Genomic DNA, 14,800 nt, shown 5'->3' with positions numbered 1-14,800 from the left:
CATAGGACTCTATTATAAGTGGAATCACACCAAAACTACCCCTGTTAACATGTGCTAAAAAATCGCAGAAAATTACTACTCTAAAAGCTAGAAATTCAAGAACTAGTGAGCTAGTTAACCTATCAAATGTCTAACCTAATAAAGTGAAAATGCAATGGGGTAAACTTTTTTAATAACCTAGAGTGTTTTTATGACCTAATACAAGTGGAATAAACTCAACTGAATCTCATTAAAATGTTCTAAAAAATATCAGAAAATGACTACTTTTTGCCACAAGGGACTTCCAGAAATTCTAGATTTGTGAAGTAGTAAACCAATCCAAGTAGCTCAATGATGAATATGAATTTTAAAATATATTATAAATATGAATCATTCTTGTGAATTTGTAAATAACCTGAAAAAGAAAGCTCACTTCAATTATTTAACCCAATCATACAACAAAAGAAGTATCAATACTAAATGCAAAAATAGGAAAAACAAGAATAAGAGATGCATGTGAATAAGAAGTGAAAAGAAGAAAAAAAGATTGTAAAAAAGGATCTAAGGCTCTTGGATGGCCAAGCCCAAGGATGCTCAGAGTCCTGTGAAGAATAACAAGCTTTAGAAGCTAAAATTGCACCAAAATTCATTATTTAAATCAATCCAAGTACATCCCTGCTGGAAATGAATATGGAGCTGCAAAAATACAAGTTTCCTCCACAAGAAGACTAAGAAATACATGCCCCTAGAGGCCAATTCTAATTGGTACTTATACAAATTTATGAGGAAGAATTATCCTTGAAAGGAGGAATATTTCCCCTCCACAATCCCTAAAATAGTGGATGAGGTTCCCAACACTAGGAATATACATTAAATGACAGGGAACACCTCCATTGATTTTCTCAATTAGTGGAGCTCTAGAACTTGTCAATAATTTCATGATATTTTGTTCATTTATTATCCAATCTTGATCTTCCTGCAGTATGGAGCAAGTCCCTAGATTATCTCCTCCAATTCTTTGTAATCTGCCCAATATTCTCACAATATTTTACAAAATAAATAATATTAGGCACATAATATTCAATTATCTCTAAACCTTCCTAAGACCATATTAAATATAAAAAAAAGTTATTAAGTGTAGAAGGAGAGGTTTAATATAGCCTTCGTGTGCCTAAGAAAGGTTATAGGGGCCTTAATTTGTGTCTAATTCGGAGGCTCGTCATTCATCACAATTATGACGAAATATTTGTCGGGGGTCGTAATTATGACGCATGATTTCTAATGCATCGCAATAGTTATTATAGAAGCGGTTCATCACAGGTTAGATGGAATATTTTTCGTGTCAAAATTGTAATAAGCCCTGATTATTGTCGAAATTGTGACGACCGATGGTTTTTTTCACCCCGAGGTTAATTTAATTGTTAATTTGACTAGTCATATTTGACTTTGACTAGTCATCTAACATCACAATTGCAGTGATATATATATATATATATATATATATATATATATATATATATATATATATATATATATATATATATATATATAAATATCCCACATGTAAGAGATGTTGCAACATATTTGTTATAACTACAATAATTATGAAAGGTTATAAGGTCTTTTTTGTGAGCGAAAAAACATATTTTGTTTTATATAATTATTTTTGTGGTTGTTGGAAGAATGTCAAAAAACATTAAATGGGGATCAACTAATCTACAAGGGGTCAATGATGGGAAATGTTATTTCCCTTGCAATTCTTGCAGGTGCAAACGTCTGTGGAGAATTTCATATGAAACAACTAATAGACATTGTAGGAAGAATGGGCACATTGAAGGGGGGAACAAATATCGTCTAGTGGTAAGATCATGCTATATATATATATATATAATTTATATTAATCATATTTGTAATTTTTTTTATTGTTATAATATTTGTTCTGTAGACTAATTATTTCACATGATTGTTTGAAATTATTATAAAGTCAAGGTGGCCCCCTAGGTACTGTGATTTGAATATTGCACCAAGTATTAGTGCTAGAAATGATGTTCTACAAGTTGAGGAAGATGGAGCAAATATTGAAGCTTAAGATAATGATCCTATGCAAGAAGATGACATGATAGTTCTAGATGATGGGAAAAATCAATTGATCCAAGATGTGCTTGGTGTCGATGAGAACAAATATGTTTTTTGTGATGATAAACTTGTGCTAGAGAAGGAAACAACATGACTTTATGAAGGCTCAAGAGAAAATATTCTCTCTGCTACATTATTGTTGGTGAACTTAAAGGTTTTGAATGGTTTTTCAAACTCTTATATGACACATATCCTAAGGTATAATGTAATATGTTTCATCACATGAAAGGTTGGTTTTTTATAGTGTTAATTAATGTGTAAAATATGAATGCAATATTTATGATTCACTAACTAGTGATTTTTTATGTTGTAATATATTGTTAGGTGAATTTCTGTTACCATTACCAAATGAGTTACCTCACACATATCAAGATTTATGTGCTATTATGAAATAAATTGGAATGGAGTATTAAGCTATAGATGAATGTCCTAATGATCATATTATATATTATGGAAAACATGCATCAAAAATGAATTTCCCGAAATGTAACAAAAATAGATATCGAACTGATCAAATAAAAAAAAAGGTGCCTCACAAGGTTCTTCGTCATATTCTCATAATTCCATGTTTGCAATGACTGTTTAGGTGTGAAAGCATAACGACGTTTATTGATTTCCATGCATTAAAGAGAAGCGAAGATGGTTTTTTTTGAATGCCTATGGATGGTTATGCATTTAGGGAAACTGAGGAAAAATTGGCACATTTAAAACATGAAATTCATAATTTTAGGCTTTCATTGGAAGTTGAGAGTGTTAATCAATTTGGAAAGATCAGGTCTATTTACTTAGTGTGGCTGATTTTTGTTATAAATAATAACCTTCCTCCTTGGATGCCAATAAAGAGAGAGAAAATCATGTTGACAATGATTGTTCCAAGTGTTTGTTTACATTAATTTTTTGAATATTGTAAAAGTTTCGATTGTCTTGTTTGTTGCATTATAATATGTTATATTTATTTATTTACTTATATGTATATATCATAGTAGTAATTGTGTGTGTTTTCAAACAATTAGTTAAGTACCAAGTTAAATATATGAATGTATATATTAAGCCTCTTATCGATGGGTTAATGAAATTATGGGTCGACATCACTATGTATGACATCTATAAACCAATAAGGCAGATGTGAATTTAATTCCATGCGATACTTGTACGGAAAATTCATGATGCCCTGGGACTAACACATTTTTTTGGTATGTAACATTCCATTATTTCACTTTAATTGTATATAATTATTTTTGATTAGTGGTTTTCATTGATGTCAACCCAAGCAGCACCAAGGGCTACCCCGATCTTGCATGGGAATTTTGACTTGACTAATTACTCTATTTTGAGTTAAGGAAATTCTAGATGGATTCTACTCATCAATATGTTTCCATTGATATATGTCATGCCACATAATTCTTCACGGTTTGAGAGATAATTCGTGTTTGAAGTTAGTAACCCTAGTTAGTGGGCTAAAACCCCATGGGGTTGTGGCATGGTAGTCATAATTGGTTGTGGTCATTGAATAGTCAATAATTAATAATGTTTTTTTTTTTCTCCTAAAATCCTTCCAACGTTCACTTGTTGAGGACCCTCTCAACTCAAGACATTCATATAAATAATGACCCTCATATCCTCCTCTAATAGGGATTTTTCGGCTTCAAACAGGTCATTGTGGCATTTTCGCTATAATTTTTTATTTTATTTTATTCTATTTTTTCTGCGAAGCTTCAGAAGCTGAAATTAAAACCCATTTGATATGAAATCTTGATGAATGATGTGACCAAATTTTAGATATTGATTCACTATATGTTCGACGATATGATCAGAGGAAGTTATGGTTTTTGTAGGCTCCCAAATTCCATGTCAAACAGGTGATGTTGGGAAAATCGTCATAAATTTCTCTTTGGGCATTGGATTCAAATGTAGTAAATAGTGACAGAAATAGGACAGACTGTAGTTTGTTGGGTATCGTTTTCAGGGCCAAAGGTCACAACAATGACACGTGGCACTTCGTACAAGTTCACTCTACTAAACAAGTCTATAATCAGGTCATCGTGGGAGATTAGGCATAACTCTTTCTTGAAGAATCCAATCTTGATCGGACTATGGGATTGGAAAGAGGACTCAAAGGGCTACGATAGGACGAAATTTCAGACCTTGTAGATTCAATATCAAGCTCCTAGAAGGCAAGAAAATGCATGCATTCAAGGATGATTGCAGTAAGGACCACACATCAACAATACAGGATAAGTCTCCTAAAGGAAGGTATGTATGATTAGTGTTTACATTTGAATTTTGAGTATCATCTATGACATATGTTTTTGTAGGAAAATGTAAGTATATACAAGGTCTCGGTTATATCTCTATGTCTCTATCTGTCATCAATTTTTATTGTATATATGTTTAGGTCAGTTTTGGATATAGTCTTGCATAGAGTCCAGGCCTATATCAAGAGTGGGAGTCTTTGTCTACCGTTGCAACAAGTTAACAAAAAAAGTGACAAGCACACTTCAGGGACGTATTGTAATTTTAATTTGTATTTATTCATTATTATGCACTTACATGTGTTTTGTAGGTAGAGGTAAGTTGAAGGGTATTTTGTTTTGTTTGGGATTGGTTTCGCCAAGAAATTTTTTTAAGTAGGTGGAAGAATATTCAAGTACAACATCAAGCAATAATTAAGAGCAGAAGTATCAAATCAAAGGGAGCATTGCAGCGAGACATCCTTGAAGACATGACAACCATCAAGATATCGTGAAGTATTGTTAAGGCCAACAGTCATCATTGTAAAGTTGTAAGAGAGTCATGTTGACGGTTTTGGGCTTGCCAACATGTCAAGGGGATATCCCTAGTAAGAAGTCCCAATTAGACCTCAGACCGTTTGGTGTAGGAGTCCGAGCAGTGGGTCGTAAGGTAATGCCTTCACTTCTATGATGTACAGAGGCAAGTAAGATAACTTTGTCAGTAGAAAGGGTGTGATTGATGCAGTGAGTCAAGGAAGGTGTATGAGTGGTTCTAACACTTTGAAGGGAGAAGAAGGTGAAGGTGAGTTCCAGGTTGAAAGGGATCAGTCCCAAATCGGCTAGGAACACACAACACAAAAGGACATGCACAACTTCTGGTGGAGCAGTCCAATCGGAGTCAAGGATCTTCTAGATGGACTCTACTCATCAATATGTTTATGTTGATATATGGTATGCTACATGATTCTTCACGGTTTGAGAGATATTCGTGTTTGAAGTTAGTAACCCCAGTTAGTGGGCTAAAACCCTATGGGGTTGTGGCATGGCACTCAGAATTAGTTGTGGTCAATGAATAGTCAATAATTAATAATGTTTTTTTTTCTCCTAAAATCCTTCCAATGTTCACTTGTTGAGGACCCTCTCAACTCAAGACATTCATATAAATAATGACCCCCATATCCTCCTCTAGTAGGGATTTTGCGGCTTCAAACAGTCCATCATGGAATTTTCACTATATTTTTTTTTTTTTTTGTGAAGATTCAAAGGCTAAAATTAAAACCCATTTGATATGAAAGCTTGATGAACCTTGTGACCAAATTTTAGACCTTGGTTCACTATATTTTCGGAGATATGATTTGAGGTAGTTAGGGTTTCTGCAAGCTCCTAAATTCCATGTCCAATAGGTGATGTTGGGAAAATTGTCATAAATTTCTCTTTGAGCATTGGATTCAAATTTCGTAAATAGTGACAAAAAGAGGACATACTATAGTTTTTTGGGTATTATTTTCAAGGCCAAAGGTCGCAACAATGACACATGGCACTTCGTACAAGTTTGATCTACTCAACAAGTCTATAATCAGGGCATTGTGGGATATTAGGCATAACTCTTTCTTGAAGAATCCAATCTTGATTAGACCTATGGGGTTGGAAAGAGGACTCAGAGGGCTACCACAGGATGAAAATGCAGGCCTTCGAGATTCAATATAGATCTCCTAGAAGGCAAGAAAAAGCATGCATTCAAGGATGACTCTAGTAAGGACCACACATCAACAATACGGGATAGGTCTCCTACAAAAAGGTATGTATGATTAATGTTTACATTTGAATTTTGAGTATCATCTTTGACATATGTTTTTGTAGGACAACGTAAGTATATAAAGTGTCTCGGTTATATCTCTATGTCTCTATCTATCATCATTTTTTATTGTATATATCTTTCAGTTAGTTTTGGATATAGTCTTGCATAAAGTCCAGGCCTATATCAAGAGTGGGAGTCTTTGTCTACTACTGCAACAAGTCAACAAAAAAAGTGACAAGCACATTTCAGGTACGCATTGTAATTTTAATTTATTCATTATTATGAAATTACATGTGTTTTGAAAGCATAGGTAAGTTGAAGGGTATTTTGTTTTGTTTTTGGATTGGTTTCACCAAGAAAATTTTACATGTAGGTGGAAGAAGGTTCAAGTACAACATCAAGCAAGAATTCAAGAGCAAAAGTATCAAATCAAAGGAAGCATTGCAGCAGGACATCCTTGAATACATGATAACCATCAAGATATCGTGAAGTATTGTTAAGGCCAAGAGTCATCATTGTAAAGTTGTAAAAGAGTCATTTATAAAAGAGTCACCATTGTAAATTTGTAAAAGAGTCATTATTGTAAAGATTGCAAAAGAGTCATTTGTGAAAGAGTCATTATGCCTAGAGTCAAAGGGGCAGTGTTGTGAGGTATAGGAGTCACTGTTGGGATGATGTCATGGTTGGGTTGCAGGTCATAGAGTGATTGGGTATTTGGTCAAGTACACATAAATTATTGTACATCTTATTGTATCATGGATTGTTGTCCCTGGTTTGGGAATCCATAGTATTGTCTTATTTCAGTCATTATAGGGTGGCAGGGAGGTGCTAGGTAGGTGTATGAATTCGCCTACAGGTTGGGGCATGTGAACACTTCAGGGTGGTAGGGTGGTGCTAGGGAAAATTGTGGCTCACTAGGGTGTTGGGGCATCCATTTAGTTGATTATTGAAGAAACCAAGATGTTGGGGTGTCCTTCTAGTGGGAGCTAGAGAATAATGCTTTTTCGAATTCTAGGAGGTTGTTGCTTTCATTTTAGTTGGGGCTGAAGATTAAATAATTTATTAGAAGAATGTTCGGTGTTTTTTTTACCCTGAGGGGGTTTTCCACCTAAAATTCTTGTGCCTACTGTTGGTACCATTGCATGACCATCTTTTTCTTCTTGAAACACATCATTTGTCTACCTTGTTCCTCCATAGATCCCTTATATTCCTTGAAATTGATTAGTTAACACTGTTATAGTTGTTAGTTTGCATTAAAGTTAATTTATGAGTTTTTATGTTAGAAATTAGGAATTTTTAATAAAAAGGTTACAGGAAGTCACAACATTCTGTAAATGGTTCATCATCTGACACATGGCATGATAGGCAAACTAAAGCAAGGGATAGGGACGAAAACTAGAATGCACAAGCATGGAGAAACATCGATCCTACAGCAAATCAAACACTCCTGGTTATGCGGTCAACGCTGGTCAAAGCCCCAACCTTTTGGTGACAAAGGAAGCAACAGCCATAGGTTTCCCAAACCAGTTTCGTTTTGTTTCTTTTTGGAAATCGGTTTAGAATGGAAATGACCCAAAAATAATTCCATAGTAAAAGCGGAAACAACTGCATAGTGAATGTACATTCAATCCAAATGAAAGCCGTGTATTAGTTGTTTTTGAAAACACGGATATAGTTACAGTTACATGGTTGGTGATCTCTATATATCGTTTTGAAAACAGAGCTTTTGTATGATCTTCAGAATTTAATACCAGAACTCGATTACAGTCACGGTTTTATTATAACATTGTTCATGCGTTAATACCTTAGTTGCTTGAGCATATTCCAGTATACCATTGAAACACGGATGGGCCCTGCGTGGACAGGTATACTGTCATTTTCATTTCATTAGCAGCTTTTGAATATTGTATAGCATGCATAGTGATTAGAGTTATGCTTATAATTTTGTTGATTTAATTAGCAATCTTTACGAATGATGTTTATGGTGATAGCTTAAAGGATTTATCATTAAGATCATTGAACCATATCTTGTAAGAGATCTGATCCACTGTTATATTTTTAAAGCATCCTCATAAACTTTGTTTACATGTATTTAAATTTGTAGTATGATTTTGATCTTTCATGAATGCTGAGTGTTAACTATACAGAGATTTTGTGCATAGCATCCTTGTAAGGGGATTAAAATCTCGGTTTAGCAATACACAGTGTCTTTAGGACAGCTAGATGAGTTGAGTGACCTGAGTGTCAAGGTGATAGGGAACATATCTTAACCTTTCGTAAAGAAGTACTGTAACTTACCACAATGAACACTTAGTTAGGAATCCTTTATGTCTATAGATTTTAGACGCATGCCTCAAAGTTTACTTACCCTGGTCGATAATAAATTTAGCCTAATCTAGCAACCTAGGTTGGTAACTACATTTTGGCTCCATTGTTGGGGAGGCGTAGTTAGAGGATTTCAAAAAAAAGTAAAATATAAAAAAAAAATTAATAAACAAAAACAAGAAAAAACATAGATTTAGAAGTCATGTTTACTTATGCCTAGATCTAGAGATAATAAAGGTAGATTCATAAAAACCCCCCATCAAAAAACTAACCTACCATCAGGAACAGACCCTTTGGGAAACATTGAACACACAACACCAGCTGAGGATGTCACCATACAAGAATTAGAGGATAAACAAAAATCAGGGCAAAGGCTCACACTCATCGAGAGGCAAATTCTATTAGCACAAAAATCACAGAAGAAACACTTCCCTGGATCCTCTATACAAGGAGAAAGTAGCACAGTGACTCAACAATCTTTCTTTAATCTTCTCTTTGAAACAAGTGACACTGAACAAGAAACAAAGGAACCTATCAAAATGGCTGAGGAAGGAGATGGATCAGTACCAAATCAAGGTCGAAGAGACGAGGAAGAGTCAACCTTTAAATTTCCTATTCAAGAACCACAATAAGATGATGAAATAAAAATGAAAAACATACCTCCATCTGTGCTACCAAACTTTTATGGCATGGCTTCAGAAGACCCAGATTCATTCTTGTTTGATTTTTACATTATATGTCAAACATATGGTTACACAGATGATGCCCATAGGCTTAGACTCTTCCCAGCAACATTAAAAGCATGAGCATTAAGATGGTTCATGGGGCTTGGTGAACATGCGATAACTGATTGGGATGGCATGAGAATAATATTCCTAAAGAAATACCAACCTTATTGTAGATCGAAAGATTCCAAAGATGATATCTTTAGGATGAACCAACAAGAGGATGAAAATTTAGAGGAATACTTAGAACGATTTGTTTACAATTTACAAAAATCAAAACACCGAACCATGCCTCTTGATTTGATTCGAACAATATTCTTGAAAGGAAGTTGAGAGGAATACTTAGATGATCTTAACTTTATGGGCAAAGGTGATATTTCTACTTTACCTTTTGAAGAAATTGCTGAGTTATGTGAAAAGTATTCAAGGAGCAAAGCCAAAATTGGAAAAAGAACCATATCATCCAAAGCCACAAAATTGGCTTCAGCAAGTGTCACAAGGGCTGAAATAGGGAACTTGTTAGAAGAATTCAAAACAGATCTGTTAAGTACCTTAGGAACCAAAATTGACACACTAAAAGCTAAGAAGAGACAAGAAGAGGAATATCAGATGATGGTTATATTTTGCCCAAAATGCCAGAAGAAACATGCCTTAAAAGACTTCCCATTAGAAAACATTCAAGTTTGTGCCTTTTGTACTGAAAATCATGATATATTTCATTGCTCTAAAGTCAAGGCTTTTCAGAATTGTAATGTGGCAGCTAATGCAGATATGGAAAATGTGTATTACATGGGTGCAAAGAGACCATGGCAGCCAAAACCAACACCTCAAGGTATGTTCCCAAATCAGAATTTGAAATTTCCTGTACATGATCAGATGTATGCTCAGAATTCATGGAATGTACCCATGCCATGGCAGCACCAAAACTACCCCCAACAACAATGGAGGCCATCTCAACAATACTCTCAAAAATATCATTCATATCCTTAATCATACCAACCATATTCGCAGCCATATCAACAATATCATCAGCCATACCTGCCATATCCTCAATCATATCAGCAATATCCTCAACAGCAATTTTTTTACCCACACCAACCTCAACCCACTCAACAAGCATTGCCTGCTCCTCCACCAATAAATCCACCACAATTACAACTCCCATCTAAATCACAGCCTCCCAGACCTACTCAAATCCCTGCTCAACCTGTACCAAATCCAAATAACAGAGCAGAGAGACCAGCCTACAATGTAGATGAGGGAACCTCATATCCCACATTACCCTTGCAAAATATCAATTTGAGGTCTGGTAAGGTACTCCACAAAGAATCTCCAATAGCTGATAAACAAGAAGAAAATGAAGAAAATGAAAATGAAACTTCAAATCAAAGAAAAAAAAATGATGACACCAAAAATAAACAAATGCAACCATTGCATCCACCACCATTTCCAGACCGATTGGTCCAAACAAAACTTCCAATGTCTATACCACAGTTTGATGTTTTAAACGAGCTCAAGAATGTCTATATAAAAATTCCACTACTACAAGCCATAAAAGACATTCCCATATATACTAAAGCAATCAAAGAACTGTGCCTTAAGAAGCCTACTAGGAAAAGGGTTGATCCACAAACCATTCATGTTATTGGACATTTAGCTGGCCTTACGAAAAACACCATCTCAATGGAAAAGTATGTTGATCCTGGTATTCCCAGGGTCACTACAATCATTAACAACATACGTATTCCAAACACTTTAATAGATCTTGGGGCTGCAATAAATTTCATGACTCTTGAAACCATGAAAACACTCTAGCTCACAAATTTGCAGCACACAACAATTGTTTTAGAACTTGCTGATAGGTCTAAAGTGATTCCTGAAGGGATTTTGGAGGACATAATTGTTTCATTGGACTCTTGGGAGTATCCAGTGGACTTTTTAGTTCTTCAACCCAAATCCAATTTAGGAGGGAACCCTATCATCCTTGGTAGACCATGGTTAGCAATTGTTGATGCATTCATAGGATGTCGATCGGGTAATATGATCATTTCACGAGGAACTGAAAGAAAACAACTCACTCTTTACCCATCAGCACAATCACCAGCAGTAGCACACAATTTATGGCTTGACGATAAATACAATGACAAAGAAGAAGTACAATATGTTTTTAGCATCAACCAGATCTATAATTTTCAAGAACATAATAATGATGATTTGGTAGAATTGTTCCTTTCTCAACCTGATATTTCCGAAAATTTGAGAAATGACCAATATCATGCTGCAGATGAACTTTTAGCCCAAATTTTTCAGGAAACATGCAGCATTCAATCTTTGCAAACAACATTCCACAATATTTTTCCAATTCAATCCATCACAAACACACAGAGTAAGACCATAGAGATTAGTCTAGGAAAAAATCTGAATATTGGCCCTCACCTAGACTCATCTCATCAAGAGAAATTGATTCAATTATTGAGAAAATACCAGAAATCATTTGCTTGGGACTACACCGATATGCACAGGATTCACCCTGAAACATGCACTCACCATATTTATACCGATAGTACTATCAAACCAGTGAGGCAACCACAGAGACGAATGAACCCCATGCTCCAGGATATTGTTAGAGAGGAATTACAAAAACTGTTGAAAGTTAATTTTATCTATCCTATATATGATAGTCAGTGGGTATCCCCATTGGTAGTAGTGCCCAAGAAAAGTGGTAAGTGGTGGATTTGTGTCAATTACAGACAATTGAACAAAGCAACGCTCAAACATTATTTCCCACTACCATTTATTGACCAAGTGCTAGACACATTAGCTGGGAAATCATCATTCTCTTTTCTTGATGGTTTCAGTGGCTAACACCAGATCGAGATAGCCTTAGAGGACCAGGACAAAACCACTTTTACTTGTCCCTGGGGCACTTATGCTTATAATGTTTTGCCATTTGGACTTTGCAATGCTCGAGCTACATTTCAAAGAGCTGTATTAGCTATTTTTGCTGATTTAGTTCATGATTGCGTTGAAGTTTACATGGATGATTTTTCAGTGTATGGCGATTCATTTGAGCATGCATTAGAGAAACTTGAAAAAGTTTTAAAGAGATGTATTGAAGCTAATCTGTCCCTGAGCAATGAAAAGTGTTTTATGATGTTAAATGAGGGGATAGTATTAGGCCACTATATTTCTTTTCAAGGCATTGAAGTTGATCCATCGAAAATCCAGATCATTGTCAATTTGCCAATTCTGAAGACTCAAAAAGAGGTAAGAAGTTTCCTTGGGTATGCAAGCTATTACAGAAGGCTTATTGAACATTTTAGTAAAATAGCTTCACCCTTTTTCAAGCTTCTAGCCAAAGATGTACTTTTCAACTGGAATGAGAATTACCAGCAAGCATTTGAAACACTCAAAAAGAAGTTTTCAACCACACCAGTCTTAAAAGGACCTAACTGGAACCTACCATTTCACATCTTTATAGATGCATCTGATACTGCAGTAGGTACCTCATTAGGCCAAAAAGAGGAGTCTTGTCATTATGCCATCTATTTCATTAGCAAAAACCTAACACCTGCAGAATTAAACTACACAGTCACAGAAAAAGAAATGCTTGCCATTATACACGCCGTGAATAAATTCCGACATTATATAACTGGTTATGAAGTTTTTGTACATACTGACCATTCTGCCATTAGGCATTTAATGAATAAACCAGTAACTAGTGGCAGAGTTACCAGATGGTTATTATTGTTACAGGAATTTAACATCACAGTGTTAGATAGACCAAGTAAGGAGAATCAGGTGGCAGATTTTCTTCTAGACTGCAAAATCAAGGTGAGGTTGTTCCGGTTGAAGATTCTTTTCCAGATGAAAATCTATTTTCAATTTCAATAGTGAATCCTTGGTATGCTAACTTGTCCAATTATTTATCTACAGGAAGAACACCTCCTTAATTTACTCCAAAGGAAAAGAAGAGGCTAGTCAAACAAAGTGCTCGATACTCATGGATTAATGGCGATTTATTTTACACTGGTTATGATATGATTATTAGATGATGTGTAAGAAATGATGAGATAATTGATATTTTAAAATCTTGCCATGATTAACCTTGTGGTGGGCATTTTGCAGCTAAGCGAACAACATTCAAGATTCTTAGCCTTGGATACTACTGGCCATCTATTTTCAAGGATTCTAAAAAGTACGTGAAGAGTTGTGATAGTTGCCAAAGAATGGGTAGGCCAACAGCTACAGATGAGATGCCACTTCAACCCCAAGTGCACCTAGAGCCATTTGAAAAATGGGCTCTAGATTTCATAGGACCCATTAATCCAACCTCCAATGGTAAGAAGTACATCTTAGTATGTACTGATTACGTAACAAAATGGGATGAAGCAAAAGCACTAGTTCGGGAAACTAAACAAACAGTGGTAAACTTCCTTTTTGAAGAGATTTTTGTAAGGTATGGAGTACCAAGGGAGATAGTGACTGATCAAGGTACTCAGTTTACTTCAAAGTTAGTTAAGGACATCACAGAAAAATATCAAATCAAGCACAGAAGAAGTACACCTTACCATCCACAGGCCAATGGCCAGGTGGAATCCACAAATTAAACTTTGGAAGGAATTATCACTAAGACGGTGGCAATGAATAGAAAGAATTGGGAAGTGTTACACTAAAATTTGTCACCATGACTATTTGCAGTTAGTATGGCTCCATCAATAGTCATACTATCCTCCTTGGCAAGTCTTATACCTCTACTCCTCATGTCAAACTCCAAAAAAGAGAGAAAGTCCTTAAAAAGTCAATTAACTCTGGTTACGCAGTTTCTCTTAACCTTACCTGCGTGTATGCACCCCAAGTTCACAATACCTGCGTACTTGTACGCTCTGTCTGTAAAGGGGTGGGTGTGTACTCTTGTAAAGGTCAAAAGGCGCGAGTTTTACTTCAAAAAAGTTACTTGTGGTCGATTCTAGAGCATTCTAGAAGTTGGTTTGACGTGTATTGAGCGCCTCCAGATGGTTCATGTATCCCTATGAAAGAGGAACTTATCCCATCAAGAGGGGAGCTATCCCATTGAAAGAGGGGCTTATCCCATTGATGGTGGACCTGATTAACTTCCTCCAAAGCATTATAAATACAGGCATTGGGCCAGAGGGAGGGGAGGTTGAAAGATGAACATTCCTAAGGGTAGATGCTACTGAAATTAGGACTCCCTTATAGAGCTTGAGAGGAGAGATTCCCATCCTTTCTTAGCTTCATTTGGAAGTGGGTGAGTTGATCAAAGTAAAGGAGAAATCTTGCTGGACCCTGGGAGGGACCTGCACAACACCAAGGCACTGGTTGTAATGGTTTCTTTTGTTTCCACTTAATACAATTAAGTTCATTTTTCTCAACAAGTTGTTATATATAATTTGTTTCATATACTCCTTGGTCTTTATGATGAATATGTTTTATTTTATGAGTTATTCAGGTGCTATGTAATCGTTTGCTTGTTAGTGAATGTAGGTTTCAAAGAGAAGGAGGAGCTCATCCGGATCGGAGAGGCTGGACTGCTACAAACAGCGTTGGACTAAAGGTATGTTATAAACACCTGACTGCTTGTATTC

This window comes from Pinus tabuliformis, chromosome 1_2, assembly GCF_031772625.1.
Source record: "Pinus tabuliformis cultivar Carrire ecotype Pingquan chromosome 1_2, CPIR1, whole genome shotgun sequence".
NCBI classification, from domain to species: Eukaryota; Viridiplantae; Streptophyta; class Pinopsida; order Pinales; family Pinaceae; genus Pinus; species Pinus tabuliformis.
The sequence above is the reverse complement of the archived record's forward strand: the minus strand, read 5'-3'. Positions refer to the sequence as shown.